The sequence below is a fragment of the Mirounga angustirostris genome, unplaced genomic scaffold (genome assembly GCF_029215605.1).
Source record: "Mirounga angustirostris isolate CCGP_5_RB_7025 unplaced genomic scaffold, mMirAng1.0.hap1 SCAF_2, whole genome shotgun sequence".
Taxonomy (NCBI): Eukaryota; Metazoa; Chordata; class Mammalia; order Carnivora; family Phocidae; genus Mirounga; species Mirounga angustirostris.
The window spans coordinates 138,023,355-138,043,636 of NW_026991710.1; positions in this window are offsets into that span (position 1 = coordinate 138,023,355).

Below are 20,282 nucleotides of genomic sequence, written 5' to 3' on the forward strand. Positions count from 1 at the left end.
AAGTTTTGTTTTAATGAAGGTGATTGCTATACTTAGTTACAATAATCTTCTATTTGACAGTAAAAACTATACAAAGGAAGGAAGGGAATATTTACTTAACCATTACTTTTAAATATTCTCAGCAAGTGAAAGTCTATAATAATATAGGTGAGCTTATTCTAAAACTTACATTGAATAGTAGATGCCTAGCATAGCCAATTCAATCTTGAAAAAGAAGAATAAAGTAGGAGGAATCTTGATGCCTTATTGTTAAGGCTTACTATAAAGCAACAGTAATCAAGACTAGTAGTATTGGTGAAATGATAGACATCTAAATCAACAAGATAGAATACAGAATCCATAAATGGACCCACACTAATATGTCCCACTTATTTTTGAAAAAGGTGCAAAACAATTCAGTGGAGGAAGAATAGTCTTTTTAAAAAACAGTGTTGGAACAATTATACATTCATAAGAAAAAAAAAAGGATATTGACTGAAACATCACACTTTATACAAAAACTAACTCAAAATAGACCACAGATATAAATTTAAAACATAAAAGTACAAATTTTTTAGATAATAAAAGAAGAAAATCTTCAAATGCTAGGGAAAAAAATCTTGGACTTGTCATTAAAAGCACAATCCACAAAAGGAAAAATTGGACCTCATCAAAATTGAAAACTTTGTGCAAAATACCTTCTTAAGAGAATGAAAAGACAAGCTAAGACTAGGAAAAAATATTTGCAGATCACATATTTGACAAAGGGCTAATATCCAAAATACATAAAGAACTCAAAAATCAACAGTAAAAAACCAATGATCCAATTAGAAAATGGGCAAAGACATGAAAAGGCATTTCACAGTTAAGGATATCCAAGTGGCAAATAAGCATGTAGAAAGGTATTCATCTTCGTCAGCATTAGGGAAATGCAAATTAAAACCTACACTCATGTCAAGATGGCTAAAATAAAAAATAATGACAACACCAAATGTTGGTCAGGATGCAGAGAGACTAGATCGTTTGTTCAGTGCTGGTGTGAGGTATAGCCAATCTGGAAAACAGTGTGGCAGTTTCTTATAAAACTAAACATGTAACTAACATGCAACCTACCAGTTGCACTCTTGGGCATTTACTCCAAAGAAATAGAAATTTATGTTTATGTGCAAAACCTATACACAAATGTTCAGCAGCTTTATTTATACTAACCAAAAATAGGAAACAACTCATCCTAAAGTAGATGAATGGTTAAAGAAACTGTGATACATCGTGCTAGCAAATACTGCTCTATAATAAAAAAGAATAAACTATTTAGTACACAAAACTCCCTGGATGAATCTCCAGGAAATTATACTGAGTCAAAAAACCTAATCCCAAATGGTTACATACTGTAGGCTGCCATTTATGTAATAATCTTTTTTTTTAAGATTTTATTTATTTATTTGACAGAGAGAGAGATAGCGAGAGCAGGAACAGAAGCAGGGGGAGTGGGAGAGGGAGAAGCAGGCTTCCCATGGAGCAGGGAGCCCGATGTGGGACTCGATCCCAGGACCCTGGAACCATGACCTGAGCCGAAGGCAGACGCTTAACGACTAAGCCACCCAGGCGCCCTTATGTAATAATCTTAAAATAAAAAAAAAAATTATAGAAACGGAGAACAGATTGTGGTGGCCAGGGGGTACAGGTGGGATATGGGAGAGTGGGAGCAAGTAAGTGGAAGTTATAAAAGGTACTGCATGATGGAACTATTCTGTATCTTGGCTGTGGTGGTGGTCACACCAATCTACACACGCAATGAAATGATATATAGGGCTAAACACACACACACACACATACACAAACAAGTGCATGTAAAATTTTACTGCATGTAAAAATATGAATAAGGTCAATGGATTCTTGCAATGTCAATTTTCTGGTTATGATACTGTACAATGGTTATGACAATACTGTGATGGGGGATATTGAATGAAGGTTATGTGGGACACCTTTGTATTATTTTTCAGAGCTGCATGGGAATCTCAATTATACCAAAAGAATGTAAAAAAAAAAAAAGATAAAACCTGTTTCCTCAGAGGGGATATCTCTAGCAATATTCTAGAAGAAGAACACAAAAATAATTTGCACATATGAGACTTGAGGCACATTTAAATGAAACTCAATTATAAATTTAAAAACTGGGGGTCTGGTACCTAAAGTAAAAGATAATTGTATCTTTGGAGATGCTTAAGTTTTTCTTTCATTCAGTAATCTTTCTGACCAAGCACTGAATTCTATCTATTTCCACCATTTATCATTACCACTTGTTTTTTGCACAATAAATGGACAGATATTTTGGATACTGGTAGTCACCCGCAGAGTTTCAAAACCTCACACTGGGTAAGAGAGTTGGCAATAGAATTATTTCTTCATGGGTCACCTGGGTGCCTCAGTTGGTTAAGCGACCAACTCTTGATTTCAGCTCAAGTCATGATCTTAGGGTCATGGGATTGAGTCCTGGGCTCAACATGGAGTCTGCTTGTCCCTCTCCCTCTGTTCCTCCTCCTCCTCTCTATCTCAAATAAATAAATAAAATCTTAAAAAAATAAGAATTATTTCTCCATGAATGGGCCGGTTTCTTCACATACCCGGGTACTAACTGGGTATAGACTAGGTGGTTTGTGACTTTTGTTTGTTCTTCTAAATCCCGAAACATTTTACTATAAATCTCCTAAACTGGTGCATCTCTCAAAACTTCTTCTTACTTATTAGAAAATTATTCTATTCTAGACTGGTGGGGGAGAAATCTTGTCTTAAAATCTCCAATTTCTTGGTTCAGAAGTGAATCAAGAGAAAAAAATGGCGGTCTCAAGTTTCAAGGTAGAGATTCATTTGTTTAATTATTCTGCATTAGAAACTGAAGAAACCATGGGAATGAGCACCCAAGGTATTGTGTCTGTGAAATGGGCATGGACAGCCAGTGACAGGAGTGAGGTAGCAAAAGATGAGGTTCTGGAGAGCACGAATTTACACCAGAGCAGAGGTCATTCTACTGGAAGGCTTTGGGCGGGGCTTTGACACTATTAGATACAGATTTTGAGAAGATGACTCTGCCTGAAGCTTAGACAATGAATGAAAGAAATCCAGAGTACATGTGGAGGCTTTTGCAGTAGTCCTAAAGAAAGAAATGAGACAGAAATAAAGGAAGCTGGGCTTCTGTTTTTAAGTTTTTAAGAATTTAGAGACATTTCGAGGTAATGAAACTTAACAACTCTATTTGCAAATCTAACTCTTTGTGGTTAAGACTCAAATAGAAACAAAGCCTCCTTTCACTTCCAAGATTTTTGCAGACTTTGTTCCTGCTTTTTATAAAATTGTACTTATGTGGGACATTTGGCTTAATTTTAAAGACATTTAAAATAGGCAGTCCTTTAGAAGATTATTCCTAAAAGTAGTATTTGTGAAATATTCTTGAAGCATGTACATTTTATTTATTACTCTAGGTAATCTTTTTCCTCTCACCAGACTAATGAAGAGATGTACCTGCACCACAAGATTAAAAGTCTTTGGGAAACTGCCCTTATTTATCTGTATTTTGCATTACAGCAGTGTTCGACAGTGAGGAACACTGTGAGAACCTATCTCATGAAGCTCATTGCTAAACTTATTGTAAGGATGCTGTTGCAATTGTTGTTTCTCATAATATGCAATATCCTTTTTAAGAGGACCTGAGGGAGAAATTTCTCACTGGTCTCAGTATAATAAATGAGTTTCTCCTAAAAACTGATTGCTTTTATCTAAGGCATACTTAATCACAATCCAAATATTTTTACTGCTAGAGACTTTCATACCTCTTCTATCAAAAGTACAGAAACTGATGGAATCATTATGCAATTATACTACTTTCTACTAAGGAGGCAAACTTGAGTCTGTTTGGGCAGGGATTTCCAGGGTCTTGAGTACCCAGAGAGTGGGATAGAAAGAGGAGCATGGACCCCATGTGGGCATGTTCTTTGGCCTATGGACTCCTTGCACTATGGGTAGGGCATGGCTGGAAGAGTTCTCGTTAGTGGAGGCAAAACCTGTCAACAACCAGCCAATAGCTGCTGAATGGAGTGAGTGCTTATACGTCTTACTGGATAAATCATCTGACTGGCATTCCAGAGCATGTACTACAAGATCAGATCAATACCAACATTTCTGAAATATCTCTTCAGTCACTGAGAAAATAGATTTCATGGCTAATATCCACAACTAGGAAAAGCACTGCAAGATACCATTACTAATTCAATCCCCTTAGTGGAAAAGAAACAATTCCTGAAAATGTACAAGAGTTAAGAGTTTCAGGGGCACCTGGATGGCTCATTCGATGAAGCCTCGGTCTTCGGCTCAGGTCATGATCCCGGGGTCCTGGGATGGAGTCCTGTGTTGGGCTTCCCGCTCAGTGGGGAGGTTACTTCTCCCTCTCCCTCTGCCCTCCCCACCCCCCACCCGCCCGCTCATGCTCTCTTTCTCGATCTCTATCTCAAATAAATAAATAAAATCTTAAAAAAAAAAGAGTTAAGAGCTTCAGAATAGACGTTCAAAGTATTTCACTTCTTTGTTTATAAATATATTTGGATCCATTGATCTTGGTATTAGAAAAATAATCTTGGTGTATGGCTGGAGTATTTGTATATGCCCTGTAAGAGGTAATTTGTGTTAGAGGTATGAAATAACATTTATAAATCTCAGTAAGGTCAGGTTAAAAGAGTGGGTGGATATATTTAATCCACCGAATGTGAATGCTTAGCCTTAGATTCAAAAGCAAAGATCAATGAGAGGAGAGAAATACTCTCTTCTGAATGGAAAATAATGAATATAATTGAAATACACCAGAAGTGTGTTCAATGAGGTTTTTTTTTTTTTTTAACTCTAATGAATTTTAGTTGAGTGTTTCACCCTATCAAATGTTCAGACAAAGCAGGAAAGACTAAAGCCATGGATAAGCATTTCTGAGTAGCCCCAGGAAAGAAAACTAGGGTCAAGTAAACTAACCTCCTTAAAATTTTGAGATTAGAGACTCCATTGAGATTTCTGATAAAAGCTAAGGACCGCTCTCTCTAAAAAAAAAAAAAAAAATGCCTACACTAAAATATTTACCTATAATGTGCTGAGGGCTTCAGCATCCCTAGAGGTACTTCCATGGACTCTACCATTTCAAGAAGGCCAGAATGGAATCTCTGCCTTCTATTATTTTTCATTCCCAGTATCACCATCCTCATCCAGGCAATTTTATAACACTCCTGCTCTATGTTATCCCCTCCCAACCTCTCCTGTCGAGTTAACACTTCCTGTTAAATGTCACTAACCAGTTAAAAATTTGAAATAATTTTCCCTCTACTACTGAACAAAGTACAAACCCCTCAACCCACTATTTATATCTCCCTATGATTTGATCACAGTTTATCTTTTCTCCTTATAAATTCTACTGTCCTTCCTGCTTTATTTCTTGCATATACCTAATAGAACTTTTCCACCTCTATCTAAGTTGTTTTGCTTTTAATGCCTTCTTTCCTGTCTCTGCCTATCAAGCTTAAGGTTCAGTTCAAACATCAAGTACACTTTAATGTGGTCCTTAGGTCTTTCCATACTCTCTACATCCCCCTGACATTTAGTTTGTCTTTCATATGGTGTTTGGTATATATTTATTTATACTGCAATCATTTATATGCATAATTTATCTCTTTTTAAGACAGTCAATGCTTTGGGTTTGGGATATGTCTTGTATATCTTTTTAACCCACATTTATCTACTTAATAAATTTTTATTGACACCAATCATGTGCTTGGTACCTAGTATAAAATCATTAGCAAAGCATACATGGTCCTTGCTATCATGGAACATATAGATAGACAGACAAAACACAGACAATAAATTGGCAATGAAATAAATAATTATAAAATGTAAAATTCGAGGAAAGAAATAAACAGGGAATTTAGTCAAAAAGTAACAGAAAGGAAACGCACTGACAATGATCAGGAAAGGTCTTCCCAAGTAGGAGACATTGAACTGAGAACTTCAGATTGAGAAGGAAGCTGCTATAGGAAGAGCTTAGGGAAGAATACTCCAGATCAAAGGAAAATCATGAGCAAAAACCCTAAGATGAGAAAAGGAAAACCTTTAGAATGTTCTAGAAACTGAATTAGAGTCTATGTGACTGAAGCATAGTGAGTGAGAGGAGGAGTTGTACCAGATGTGATTGTAAAGGAAAGCAGGGGCCAGATTATTTAGGGCTTTATAGTCCATGATAAGAATTTTAAATTTTATGCTACATGTAGGGAGCTGAGGGGAAGCATAATTCAATCTGTATGTAAAAGCTCTTGTAGGCTCTTGTGTGGAGAATAAACTGAAGGTGCAGGAACAACAAAGAATCAGGAAACCTGTTAGAAGGCTAACTCTCTAATGAAGTAGTAGAGAGAGGTGGTGGCAGCAGTGGAGAGAGTGCACAGTGTTGACTTGATCTATGAAGGTAAAAAATGGACCTTAGAAATGGATTTAAAGTGGAGATGAGAGAAAGAGAAGAACTAAGGATAATTTCTAAGAAACTGGATGATTAACAATTAATTTGTCTTCTTGAGGAGAAATGGATTTGAGCAATTAATTTTAGTTTCTCACTTCATCAAGAATCACTACATCATGAGGCCCCTGGGTGGCTCAGATGGTTAAGTGTCTGCCTTCAGCTCAGGTCATGATCCCAGGGTCCTGGGATTGAGCCCCACATCAGGCTCCCCGCTCAGTAGGAAGCCTGCTTTTCCCTCTCCCTCTGTCTGCTGCTTCCCCTGCTTGTACACACTCTCTCTCTGTCAAAAATAAATAAAATCTTTTAATAAAAAAAAGAATCACTACATCAAAAACTAATGATGTATTGTATGGTGACTAACATAACATAATAAAATAAAATTGAAAAAAAAAAAAGAATCACTAGAAGATTCTAGGAAGATGATGGCTTGAAGATGACTCTGCTGACCTCCTCCCAACTTTGGTCTAAATACTAACATGAAACCTGAAAGAAACATCTGGGGCCTGACTACAGGTCAGAGAATGAGAGCCAAGTTCAGGCCATCATAGTTCCTGCTGGTATAACCTGTCCCTTCTGGGTTGGGCAAGAACCTTGAGATTGAAAGTTCTTGGAGAAGACCAAAATGCCCAGGAAAAGCTATAAACTGTCTCCAAAACAAGGGGAAGATTGTTTCTGAGAAGATCTGTAGGTCTACCTGACCTCAACAGGGAGGAGCTGAGTGTTGGTCAGCGTCCTCTTTGCCTTCGAGTCTGAATGGAGAGAAGTGGATGTTAGATCCAGAAACAGCAATGTCGGCTATAGGAATGAATCTTGCAATATACATACCCCATTTTGAATCCATAGTGTGCCATATGATAAATAATGGCTTTTTTTAAATAGAAAAGAATATCTAGATGAAGGGGGGGATCAGAGGGGGAGACGAACCATGAGAGACTATGGACTCTGAGAAATAAACTGAGGGTTCTAGAGGGGAGGGGGTTGAGGGGATGGGTTAGCCTGGTGATGGGTATTAAAGAGGGCATGTATTGAATGGAGCACTGGGTGTTATATGCAAACAATGAATCATGGAACACTACATCAAAAACTAATGATGTAATGTATGGTGATGAACATAACATTAAAAAAAAAGAATATCTAGAATTACAAGTATAAAATCACCTCAGCTAAGACCTAGCATATCTAGAATTAAAAGTATTAAGCCACTTTAGAAAGACCTCAACAACTACACTGTCAGTATCCTCATGTTACATATAGAGAAACTAAGGCACACAGAGAGTAAATCACTTGCCCAAAGTCATATAGCGGCCAAGTGGTGGAGGTTTTTAATTCAGGCAAACAAAATCTGGCTACAAATGGTTTACAGTGATAAAGATGCCCCAGGTTTGGTGGCCATAGAAAGCAAATCATTTTATCTTATTGAGCCTGCTGTTCATCATCTATAAAGTGCGGTGTATGGGTCAGATGACTCCTACGGTCTTTTCCAACTCCAAGGTTCCATGAGAAGCACATATCAATGTCTTTAAATAAATGAACATTATGGATTTGATATCAGAATCATGATCCATTTGGACTTAGATTTAATAAAATTAAAAATTTCTTAAATTAGGCTTTTTGCCCTCTCAATGGAAACAAAACTTAGTCACAATATATAGCATTGAAAAGCATTATATCAGCACTGACAGTCTTTAAACGAACCAATACAGAGACTTTTTTTTTCCTGTAATTTGAGATTAATATAGTTTTTTTCAAGAAATAATATCAGGCAAAGTAAAAAATGAGCCAATGTGAAGGTTTAGGTATCTAAATTTACAAATAATGGCCTGAATTAATGGAAAAATACATTTGCTGTTTAGTGAATTGCTTGTAATGATGATATTGGAAATTAGTCTACCTTGAATTTTTGATAGTGCTTGACAGGCTAAATAAAAAATAAGCTTATAACAGCAGAAGCAAAAGACAATGGATTATGATATTAATAGGTCATGAGATGATGAGCAATGAGTGTGCATTTTTTATTAGTAAACTTCCTCAAGAGTTAGTGTTTTTAAAATCTTTTTATTTGGAAATAATTATAGATTCATTGGAAGTTGCTTTTCATCAAGTTCTCTCCAATGGTTACATCTTATATAATTATTATACATATCAAAATTAGAAATTTGACATCCGTACAATGTTCTATGTCATGAGTTTGTTTTAAACCTTAGGAAAAAATCCTTTATTTCTTCATATTTAATGTGCCTTTCCAACTTACACTTGTGGCTGAAATTGTGGTTGACATTTTAACAGGATAAATCCTGTTCTTGAATAAGGGGCTTACTGCGTGCTCTTCCTGCCATATTTAGCACTGCTTAAGATATTCTCAACATTAGCTAAAGTATATCCTCATTTGTCCAAAAGCCAGATTTTATCCTATCTTTATAGATAAAGTTGCTGCAAAGAAAAGAAGTATTTGAAAAGTCTGTTAAAACATTTTTTTTAATGGTAGAATTAGTCCTGGCGAATGTTTCTGCCTGAAGTCAGAACTGATGTTTCGAATTCTATGTACTCTGAATTTACAATTTTCTTTTCCTCTAGCTGCTCTGTGATCTTATCTGCTTTACAATTGTTTGGAGTAATTTTCTCTGTACACCCTGATCTTCTGACAAGTATATTATCAGCTCAATTTATCATTATTGTTGGTCTTTGAGTCTGGTAGAAAAGGCAGTGCCTGAGTTCCCTCCAACACACAGAGAGGGTTACTGACTCTCAGCTCCCTCCACTGTGGGATGTGGAAGGACTATGCTGCAGGAAGGGCAGATTGGAGCTCTAAACCCGACAGGAGCATCAGTTAGATTATGCTTACTTAGATCTTGCTGCACCTCTATTTCCCCATCTCTATAATGTATGTTATAAATTCAAGGACTGCTGAGACACTTTGTTTTTCCTTTTCTTTTTCAGATTTATTTATTTATTTTAGAGAGAAAATGCAGGGGGGCAGGGACCAGGTGGTTGCAGAAAGAAACTCAAGCAGACTACCAGCTCTGCAAGGAAACGATCCTGGGGGGGGGGGGGGGCGGGGAGCTGATCGTTGGGCTCGATCCCACAGCCCTGAGATCATGATCTGAACTGAAACCAAGACTTGGAGGCTTAACTGACTGTGCCACCCAGGTGCCTCTAATAACCACTTTCTATGTTTAATTCAAGAATTCTGTGATTTCTCCAATTCAGCTAGGTCATGCAAATTCTACTCTGTAGCCAGCAGTCCCTAGTATAGAATGTTATCAGCAGGAACATAGTTTTAATTCTTTGAAAGGATACAGATGATATGCTTGAGACATTATTGATAGCTTGGTTGATGGGTCAATGAATCTTTTCCACCGAGATAGTCTGGCTTGGCCACGGCCTTGACCATTGCACACTCCAGACTAGGAAGCCTTTGCCAGGCTGTGAGCTCTGCCAGGACATGAGCAGCAACAAATTGAAATTCCCCTGCTCAGTTGCCAAAAATCTAGAATAACGGATGATGTGTGGTGCAATAAGAACAGGAGATTTGGAACCAGTCCTTGGTTTGAATCCCAACCCACCTCTTGCTAGCTCTATTTATAGTTATATAGGGATCAGGACTGAAGGAGGACCAGGGTGGGTGAAAGCTGGACAGAATTCTAAGAACAAGCACCGGGATAGTTTTATCCCCTCCTTCATTTCAAACTGCCTTCTGGCAAAGATGCTCCTGGACCCAGAGTTGTGATTTCCGGCCAAGCAGAAGTCAAAGGACTGAGAGTAAATCCTGCCCTTAAAAAGGGACGTCAAGAGAGGTAGGATAACCTCACAACAGGTAAGTACAAGCCATGAGCACAAATGAAGATGAGAATTATAGACCTTTAGATTTGGAAAAAGAGTACTAAAGACCTAGTCCTCGATATCCTACTAGCTCCTGACCAGTGGTTGTTGACTCTCTGCTTCAATATCCCCAACTGTGGGTAATTCACCACCTCCCAGAGTAAACAGTTTAATTTTCAGCCTTCCTAATTACCTTCTTAACTCAGTCCTTCCTAATTAAGAACTGTCCTTAATTTTCTTACATTTTTCTTATTCAACATACTGAACAGGAAGTAAAAAGGAATACGGAAGAAAAAAACAACAGCAGCTGTTTCTGAACCTTGGCCTGAATGTCTGACAGTAATTTCATTGGTTTTATTCACAGGAATAATTTAACCTCAGAATCCATGAATTGCTATGGATAAGCGATTTTTGGTGAGCATTGCCTTTAGGCTTATTTTGAATTTTATCACTTTAGAGAGAACCAGTTTATATCTCTCAAAATTTTACATTATTGTGACCAAGTTTTGGAAAAATTCCAGAATGGTTTCTTTTTTTATATCTCTTTCAACTACATGGTTTGATGTTTTCCCCAAGCTCTTGCTTGCAGTGCAAAACTGTTCCCATAGCTCTGGTAATGCTCCTTAAATTTCTCATTAAAAACAAAGTACGAAAGCATACTGTATTAAAAAAAACTAACTTTAACAAAAATGGCCAATCTTAGATGGAACCAGAGTTACAATGGCTGTTTCATATTTGAAGTTAAAAGGAATCCCTTTCTTCTTTTCTCAAAATGGAGGGTTCCTTTGTATCCTTCTATGTTTCCTTAAATAGATAGGGATTATATATGAGGACAACCAGAACCATTAAAAATGAAGGGACTTTGTCTCAGACGAATAATTTGTGTTTTCTGCAACCACAGTGCCATTATATTTTAATATCTAATACATAATTAGCAGAAACTTGCTTTACTACTCAGCTCTTCAGACTTTGCACTCCAGAAAAAAACAAACAATGAAGTCGAAGAGTCTAACTCTTAAGGAATCATCCATCTAGGAAATAAAGATATTTTAAGGGGAATATTTATACATACTAACTTAAACAGTGAAGATTACCATAAAGTGATAAAAAAAAAGAGATTCCACTAGTTAAATATGACTTTTTAATAAAAGTTACTAATTCTGAAGCATGAGAACAGAGCAGTGTTGAGAGGGGAGACTCCAGAATCAGGCAGTCACGAATTTGGATTCTAGCTTCACCGTTACTACCAATGTGATCCTGCGCAAGTTGTTTCTTAGTTAAACCTAAGCCTATAATTATATGCTTAAAGATAAGGCTAACGCCAATATTTCACCTCATTAAATCCTCGTGATGAATAGTGAGATAACACACAAAGATCACCTCCTGCAGCACCTAACTCATAGCTGTGCTTAGTAAATATAAGCACTATTACATTATTGCTTAACACTGGATTCTAGAAATATTTATTGCATTTGCTGTATTCCAGATCCCGTGCAAAGTACTGAGGATATAAGAATTTGAAGTTCTTTCCTTTATTAGTTCTCAAAATCTAGTAGAGTGGAGAGAAAGAAAAACAAATGGCAGTATAATGTGAACAGTGCAGTGATTCAGAAATGTGGGAACACAGTCTAGAAGGGTCAAGGCAGACATCTCAGATAAGACATTGCGCTTATAGATGGCTTTATCACTGAAAGTCTTTTCATTGACGCAGACTTCTAGAGATGGTTCTTGATCCTTTATCAGTTATGCCAGACTCTCCATGGGTAAGGTTTCTAGGAATAAATTATGTGCTTCTAAAATCTGCCATAATTTCTTTAGGCTGTTAAGGAGGCTGTCCAGGCACTATTCTAGTGATTATCATTAAACAAGAGCATTCGGGGCCTTTCCAGAAGTGTCAGGAAGTTCTCTTGGGATCCTTCACTGATGGGAGAGAATAGGTAATCTTATATCACATAACGGTTTCATTGTGGCTTCTGTAATCAGGCTCCTGGGATTGACTTCTGACCCTTTTATGAGCCCTGGCTTGCTGTGTGCAAAATACTCCATTTCCCTAAGCCTCAGTGTTTTCCCCTATACAAGGGGGAGCATAATATTGCTTATTTTATGAAATTTTGTGAGAATTAAAGGAGATAATATATATAATGCACTTGGCAGATGTTAAGTGATAAATGGAACACCTCTATTTGTAATTTAGTTCTATTTCCCTGGATAGTGAAGGGTGAGGGAGTCTGTGAGTGTCAAATTAGATAAGGACTGGTTTCCATTTACATTGTTGTGATAGCTCTATTTTCTCTGTGCTTGTTCATAATGTTCTCATTTAACGTGTAAATACGTTTTAATCCTGACATAGTGTGCTCCTGGTTTTATGACCAAATCTGTTGCTATGCTTGCCCATGGTTTTATTTTTTATATTTTAATAAGAATCCATTGTTTTATCCTTTTTATCAGATTCTTCTGAGAATCAGCCAGAGCTAAATAGCAACGCTTTGCTGAATACCCAAGATAATAAAGAAAGAAAGGAGCAGGGCCTTGGCAGGAAGATATGTTACCCATAGAAATATGAATAATAGACTCTGGACACAGGAAGTGGTGGGAGTGACATTCATACTAAAATAAACATGCTGATTAATTAAAATTTCACTCACCATGCTTTGCTTGCAGGCACTTCATTGTTAGCTTCACCAGCAGCCAAGCTGTATTGTCATTCTCTGATTTCTAGAGATTATTGTCTGAAATGTTTTATTGTAACTGAAAAAAAGCAGCTCCAGACTCACGAGCCACACCCTACCACATGACAATTAAAAAAAAAACAAAACACACACATTTGGTGGGTTCCAACAATCAGACATGTTTATACCATTTCAGCAGTAAACCAAACTCAGATGATTTACCTGTTTCAATTCCTAACCCCATATTCTCATGATGCTCAAATTTGATAGTATTTATGCGAGGTTTTCTGCTTAAGCAAGCTTTTTAAAGCTTTTTCAAAATTGTGAACTATAACACACATACAGAAAATTGCATAAGGCTTAATTGGAGAGCATAATGAGTAATTATAAAGAGAATGCCCAGAATGAGAAATAAAACCTGCTGCCCTTTGAATTCTCTACCTCACTGTGTCTCCTCCAGATGCCATTCCTTTCCTGTCTGCTTGAGGTGACCATGGCCCTGATTTTATAGTAATGCTTTCTCTATGGTTTCCCCAAATACTTATGCATCCCTAAATATGTAGTTTATTTGGGGGTTTGGGGAACTTCATATGAATGTATCAGACAAAATGTATTATTTTTGTCTAGTTTCATTTATTTAATATTGTCTGTGGGAAATTTGGAATTGAACCAGAGTTTACTTAGTTTTGTTGCTGTAAAATATTCCAGTATATGAATACACCATGATTATCCATTCTACTCTCTTTGGACATTTGGCTTCTTTATACTTCAGGAAAATTAAGAGCAATGATGTTATAGACATTCTTTTACATGTATAGTATTCTGGTCCACATGGGCAAGAGACTTTATGAGTTCTATTCTAAGGGGTGAAATTGTAACATGATAAAGTATGCATTTTTTTCAATTTTACTAGATAATTCCAAATTGTTTTCCAAAGTGGTTGTACCCATTTACACCCGACCAGCAGTATAATGCAACTCACAATATTCACATTTTGGTCAATTTCATGGGTGTGTAATGGTATTTTATTGTGGTTTTAATTCACCTTTTCCTGATTACTAATGACATTGAACCCCTCTTATATGTTTAACAACAATCTGAATTTCCTTTTTTGTGAAGTTCAAATATTTTGCCCATTTCTTTACTGAGTTTTTTTCCCCTTTTTTCTTAATAGTATTTTTTTATTAAGTATGGATACCAGTACTTTGGAGGTCCCCCCCCAAGTTTTATAATTGAGATATAATTGAGAAATAAAATTGTAAGATATTTAAAGTGTACGTTGTGATGATTTGATATGTGTATACATCATGAAATTAACATGTCCATCAACTCATATATTTACCCTTTTTAAAAAAAAGATTTTATTCATTTGTTTGGGAGACAGAGAAAGAGCATGAGCAGAGGGAGGAGCAGAGGGAGAGGGAGAGGCAGACTCCCCACTGAGCATGGAGTCTCACTCGGGGCTCCATCCCAGGACCCTGGGATCATGACCTGAGCCGAAGGCAGATGCTTAACCGACTGAGCCACCCAGGTGCCCCTACCTTTTGGGGTGGGGGGCAAAACATGTAAGTTCTACTTTCTTAGCAAATTTGAATTATATGATACGGTATTATCAATTATAGTCATCATGTTATACATTAGATGTTCAGACTTAATTCATCTTATCTGAAAGTATGTGCCCTTTTACTAACTTATTGAATTTCCTCCACCCCCCAGAAAAGTGGCAACCACTTTTCTACTCTGTTTTTATGAATTCTACTTTCTTTTTTAGATTCCCCATGTGAGTGATACCATGAAGAATTTGTCTTTCTCTGGCTTATTTCACTTAGCATATAATGCCCTCCAGGTTTATCCATGTAGTTGCATGCAAGGCTGAATAATATTCCTATATGTGTGTGTATGTGTGTATGTGTGTGTACCGCATTTAAAAAATTCATTTATCTGTTGATGAATGCTTAAGTTTCCATATTTGGCTATTGTGAATAATGCTGCAATGAACATGGGAGTGCAGGTACAAGCTACTTATTTCATTTCCTTTGGATGTATACCCAGAGTGGAATTGCTGGATCAGAAGGTAGTTCTATTTTTAATTTTTTGAGGAATCTCCATACTATTTTCCACAGTGGCTGTACCAATTTTCTTTCTCACAAACAAGGGTTCCATTTTCTCCATATCTTCACTAACGCTTGTTATCTCTTATCTTTTCGACAACAACCATTCTAACAGATGTGAGGTAATATTTCATTGGGGTTTTGACTTACATTTCCCTGATGATTAGTGACACTGAGCACATTTCATGTACCTGTTGGCCATCTGAATGCCTTCTTTGGAAAAATGTGTATTTAAGTCCTTTGCCCAGTTTTAAATTGGGTTATTTGGTTTTTGTTACTATTTTTATGGTATTGAGTTGTAGAAGTTCCTTATGTATTTTGAACATTAACCCCTTATCAGATATATAGTGTGCAAATTTTCCTCCCATTCCATAGGTTGCCTTTTCATTTTGTTGTATGCAGAAGCTGTGCAGAAGCTTTTTAGTTTGATGCAGTCCCACTTATCTTTGCTTTTTTTTTTAATCTAAATTCAATTAGCCAATCATTAGTTTCAGATGTAGTGTTCAATAATTTGTCAGTTGTGTATAACACCCAGTGCTCCTCACATCATCTTATCTTTGCTTTTATTACCTTTGCTTTTGGTGTCAAATCCAAAAAATCATTGCCAAGACCAATGTCAAGGATCATACCCATTATATTTTCTTTTAATTGTTTTACAATTTCAGGTCTTATATTCAAGTCTTTCACCTATTTTCAGTTGATTTTTTTTGTGTATGGCATAGATAGGGGTTCAGTTCCATTCTTTTCCAGTTTTCCCAATTGGATACCAGTACTTTGGTATAACTTACAAACAATTTTTTCCATTCTGTGACTTGTATTTTCACTGTTATAATTATGTCTTCTAATGGACAAGAGTTCTTATTTTAATGTAGTCAAATTTACTAATTTCTTTCTTGAATATGCTTTTTTGGTCTCATTTAAGAAGGAAATCTTGCCCTAACCCTAAGGTTATGAAGGTAGTCCATTATAGTATCTTCTAAAAGCTTTAGAAGAAAAATTTTTTCTTTCACATATAAGTCTATAATCTACCTGGAGCTGTGGCTCTTTGTATGGTCTGAGGTAGGGAGCAATTTCTTTTTGGGGGGAGGGTGCCATTTTTCATACAAGTAACTGTATTGAGAGATAGGGACTCACTCATTGCTCTTTAGAATAACTTCTGTCAATAACAACAACAATAGCAACAACAATAATGAAAATTATAAAGAATGGGTATATACTCATTTAATTAAAATGTGGATATCTGTTCCCAGACTCTTTTGTACAATTGTTTATGTATTTATCTATTTCTGTACCAATATTAATTGATATAACTTTGTACATGCTTAAAATGTTTACAGTAATTATAATATAAAAACATATTGAGCGTATTACAGGATAGTAAAAACTAGGTATCTCTTAGTCAAGTTTCATAATTATTAATAGTAAATTATTAATGGTTTGCATGGTCAGAATCCATGTAACATGTTTAAATGTAGTGAAGTCAAGAAGTCATTTTTAAGAGATGATGAGTGATTCTGATAATCTGAGTCTAGTTTGAGAAGATATGTATAATAAAGAATCAAATGAGGAAGCAGTGGATCTTAACCAAGGGTGCAGCATCAGAATAAGTTATGGAAGCCTTCAAAATTTACTTACGGTTGCTTAGTCCCCAGAAAGTCTAAGATATAGGCTAAGCATGTATACTTTGATGGAAAAATATGTGATTCCAATCATCATTCATGTTGATAATTATTCCAAAGAGTCAAAAGGTGATTTCAAGTGCCAGATCCACCACTTACTAGCCTATGGTCCTGGGATCGAGCCCCATGTTGGGGCTCCCAGCTCAGCGGGGAGTCTGCTTCTCCCTCTCCCTCTACCCCTCTCCCTGCTTGTGCTCTGTCTCTCTCTCAAATGAATAAATTAAAAAAAAAGAGTTGCTGAAAGTATCTAAAAGAAGCAAATTATATAGAATTGTTTTATGACCTGCAAAACATTGTTTAAATAGAAGTATTTTCAGCTAGAGACCTATCAGGTTAGGGAAGGGCTAGGCAACAAGGGGTAGTAAATTTACTTAATACAAGGTATGAAGGCAAAATTTAAGAGATTTAGTGGCACGCTTTAAGTGACACCGAAAATGGTCTTTTGTGCTCCTTCAGGGATACTATCTTCTTGTGTGTGTGGTCATTTGTCAGGTAACATAAATAGCAATGGGAGGAGAAGGCAATGATATTTCTTTAGCCTTAGTATCAAGTCAACCATACTACTGGGTCTCCCTAGTGCAACTCACTTGTAGGTTATGCCCACTTGATCTCCACTTAGTTTACTTGGTTATTATTTAATAGCCAAAGTGACTTGAACAGCAAACTGCAATGGAATAGCCTTGTCAAACAAAAGTTAGTCAGTGTAGTTAAAAATAATAACTAGCTGCATACCCAAAGAGGTCCCCAAGAGAGCCTCTTCATCCTAATAAAATGGCTCTTGTTCCTAAAGCTGATTGTTTAAATAAACACAAATTTCTGCTTAAAGCAAATGAAAGTACACTTGGGTGTCACATGTACCTATTGCTTTCAAATTTCTAACTTACACCGTAGATATCCACAATAAGACCACATCTTCTTAAGCAACCTAAATATATTTAACAAATTTCTGAATCTCCTGCGCTATCCTAGGTGCTGCTCATGTGCCAACAGCTGTATTCAAGGAAGAAACATCCTCTAACAATTGGACTTGGAACCAACAAGTTAAGAGGACAATAGGGGAAGGGAGGGAAAACTGAATGGGAAGAAATCAGAGAGGGAGCCAAACCATGAGAGACTCTTAACTCCGGGAAACAAACTGAGGGTTGCAGGAAGGGAGGTGGGAGGATGGGGTAACTGGGTGATGGTCATTAAGGAGGGCTTGTGATGTGATGAGCACTGGGTGTTATGTGCAACTAATGAATCATTGAACATTATATAAAAAACTAATGATGTACTATTCATTGGATAATTGAATTTAAATTAAAAAAAGAATAATTCTTGAATATGTTAATTATTATTCCAGCAACATGAACATTAGCTGAGATTTTATTAACACTTATCTTTGATTAATGTTAGCTCTTCCCTCAGCTAAAATATTTGTTCTTACTAAATGTTTAAAAATAACTTGTTTTGAATGTATAAATTATGTATAACATAGGCAAAGAAAAGAAAGCAAAAAAATTCTAATAATTGTTGTATGCTATATGATTTGGCCAGATTAAGATTCTTTGTAATTCTTCCTGTCATGCGGTAGCGGGCCTTAACACAGCTAACGCTCTTGCTCACTTTCAAGGCTTCATTTAGATGTCTTCAAGAAGCTTCCTTCAGTCTGACTGAGTTAAGTACCTCCCAGAAAAGTGTAAATATATGTTTAGGGTTAACTTCACCCCTGCTTTATATTAAAATGATACATTTCTGTACATATCTTCCATGAATTTAACATCTGTTAGGAGTAAAGGCAGTCTTGTTTTCTTACCAGCATCTTCCAGAGAATTGGGCACTATTTAGATTACTCAAATATTAGTTGAATGGAACTGAACTGATTCTACTGTATGCTGAGAGCCACAGTTTCTACTGTATTAGCTTACTTGATTATCACCTTGTTTTTCTTATTTGAGTGACTTCTTTGAAGACACTGTAGTAATGTTGAGGCACTTAGAGTATTATCATGGCTATTTAATTATAAATTATAATTTCATTCAAGCTGTGATTTTTACATTTTTAATACATTATTTATTTATATTCAGGTACAATCTTTCCCTTAAGAAAGTACTTGTGGGGTGCCTGGGGGGCTCAGATGGTTAAGTGTCTGATTCTTGGTTTTGGTTCCAGTCATGATCTCAGGGTCGTGGGATCAAGCCCTGGGTTGGGCTCCGCACTTAGTGTGGAGTCTGCTTGTCCCTCTCCCTCTGCTCCTCCATCTGCTTTCACTCTTGCACCCGCTCTCGCTCTCTCTCAAAAGTAAAAAAAAAAGTACTTAAATAGAAAAATAATATGTCCTTAAAAAAAAAAAGTCTAGTTGTATGGATGTGCTCAAGCTGAAAGCCATGTATACAATTTTTAAAACTTCCATTTGCCTGCTAGTGGGTAGTATTCAGTGTTTAAGTAGACACATTTTGGAGTCACCCAGATGTGGGATTAAATTCAGCTTTTGCAAATGACTAATTGTGATTTTGGGGGATGCTATGTAGTCTTTGTGAGCTGCAGCTTCCTTATCTAAAATAAGAGCACTATCTAACTTACGGCTTGTTGTGGGGTTCTAAGTGCTCACTTGGTAACTAACTATTAGCCTCTCTGAAATAATTCGTACTGCTAGTCATTGATGACAAAGGATTTCTTTCCCCATGGCCCCTTTCCTTCATTCAGAATGAGGTTGTTTTATTGCTTTTGTTATTGTTGTTTGTCATTTTGTATTAGTACTTTTAATTGAATGTTTTCCAATTTCAAAACTTTTATTGGAAAGACAGATCACTGCCTTCCTTTTAATACTTACTAACTACTGATTTTCACTATTTCCTCAAACCTCAACACAATCTTCTGGCCTCTGTGATCCTATGCTCAGTATAGGCCATGTTACACCTGAATTCCACTGTGCATGCAGTCTGTTAGTTGGGGGCAATTTGCTTTCCTCTCCCCAACTTCATTCATACCCAAATATATTTCTAAATATCTTATTATGTTCCCAGTTTCAAAATGTCTTTTATATGACCTTTAAAAATATTGTCCATTTGGAAACTCAGGTGCATTCCCCTTGTTGGTTCCTCCGTACCCCTGACTCCCCCAGTCTTCCTCAGTCTTCTGTTCCAGCCCAACTTGTTTCCCTTTGGTCATGCATTTTAGCATCTGCATCTTTCTCCAGTCTGTCCTTATGTATGGCACAGGCTTCTCTCTTACTTCGCTCTACCATGTCTCTCCTGATTTTTCAAGATACCTCCTCTGAGAAGATCTGTTACAGGTAGAACATTTTACCTGCAAACAGTCCCTAACCAGGTATCTCCTTTCTATTAACTTATTCCTAGATTTACTTAAATGGAATCACATAATTTTGGAGCTTAAGTCTATCTTAGATATAAGATAGAAATTATTTAGCCTAAATATAGATATATCATATATAGTAGATATATCTATATAAGATACAGATATTTAGTCTAATTTCCTCATTTTGCAA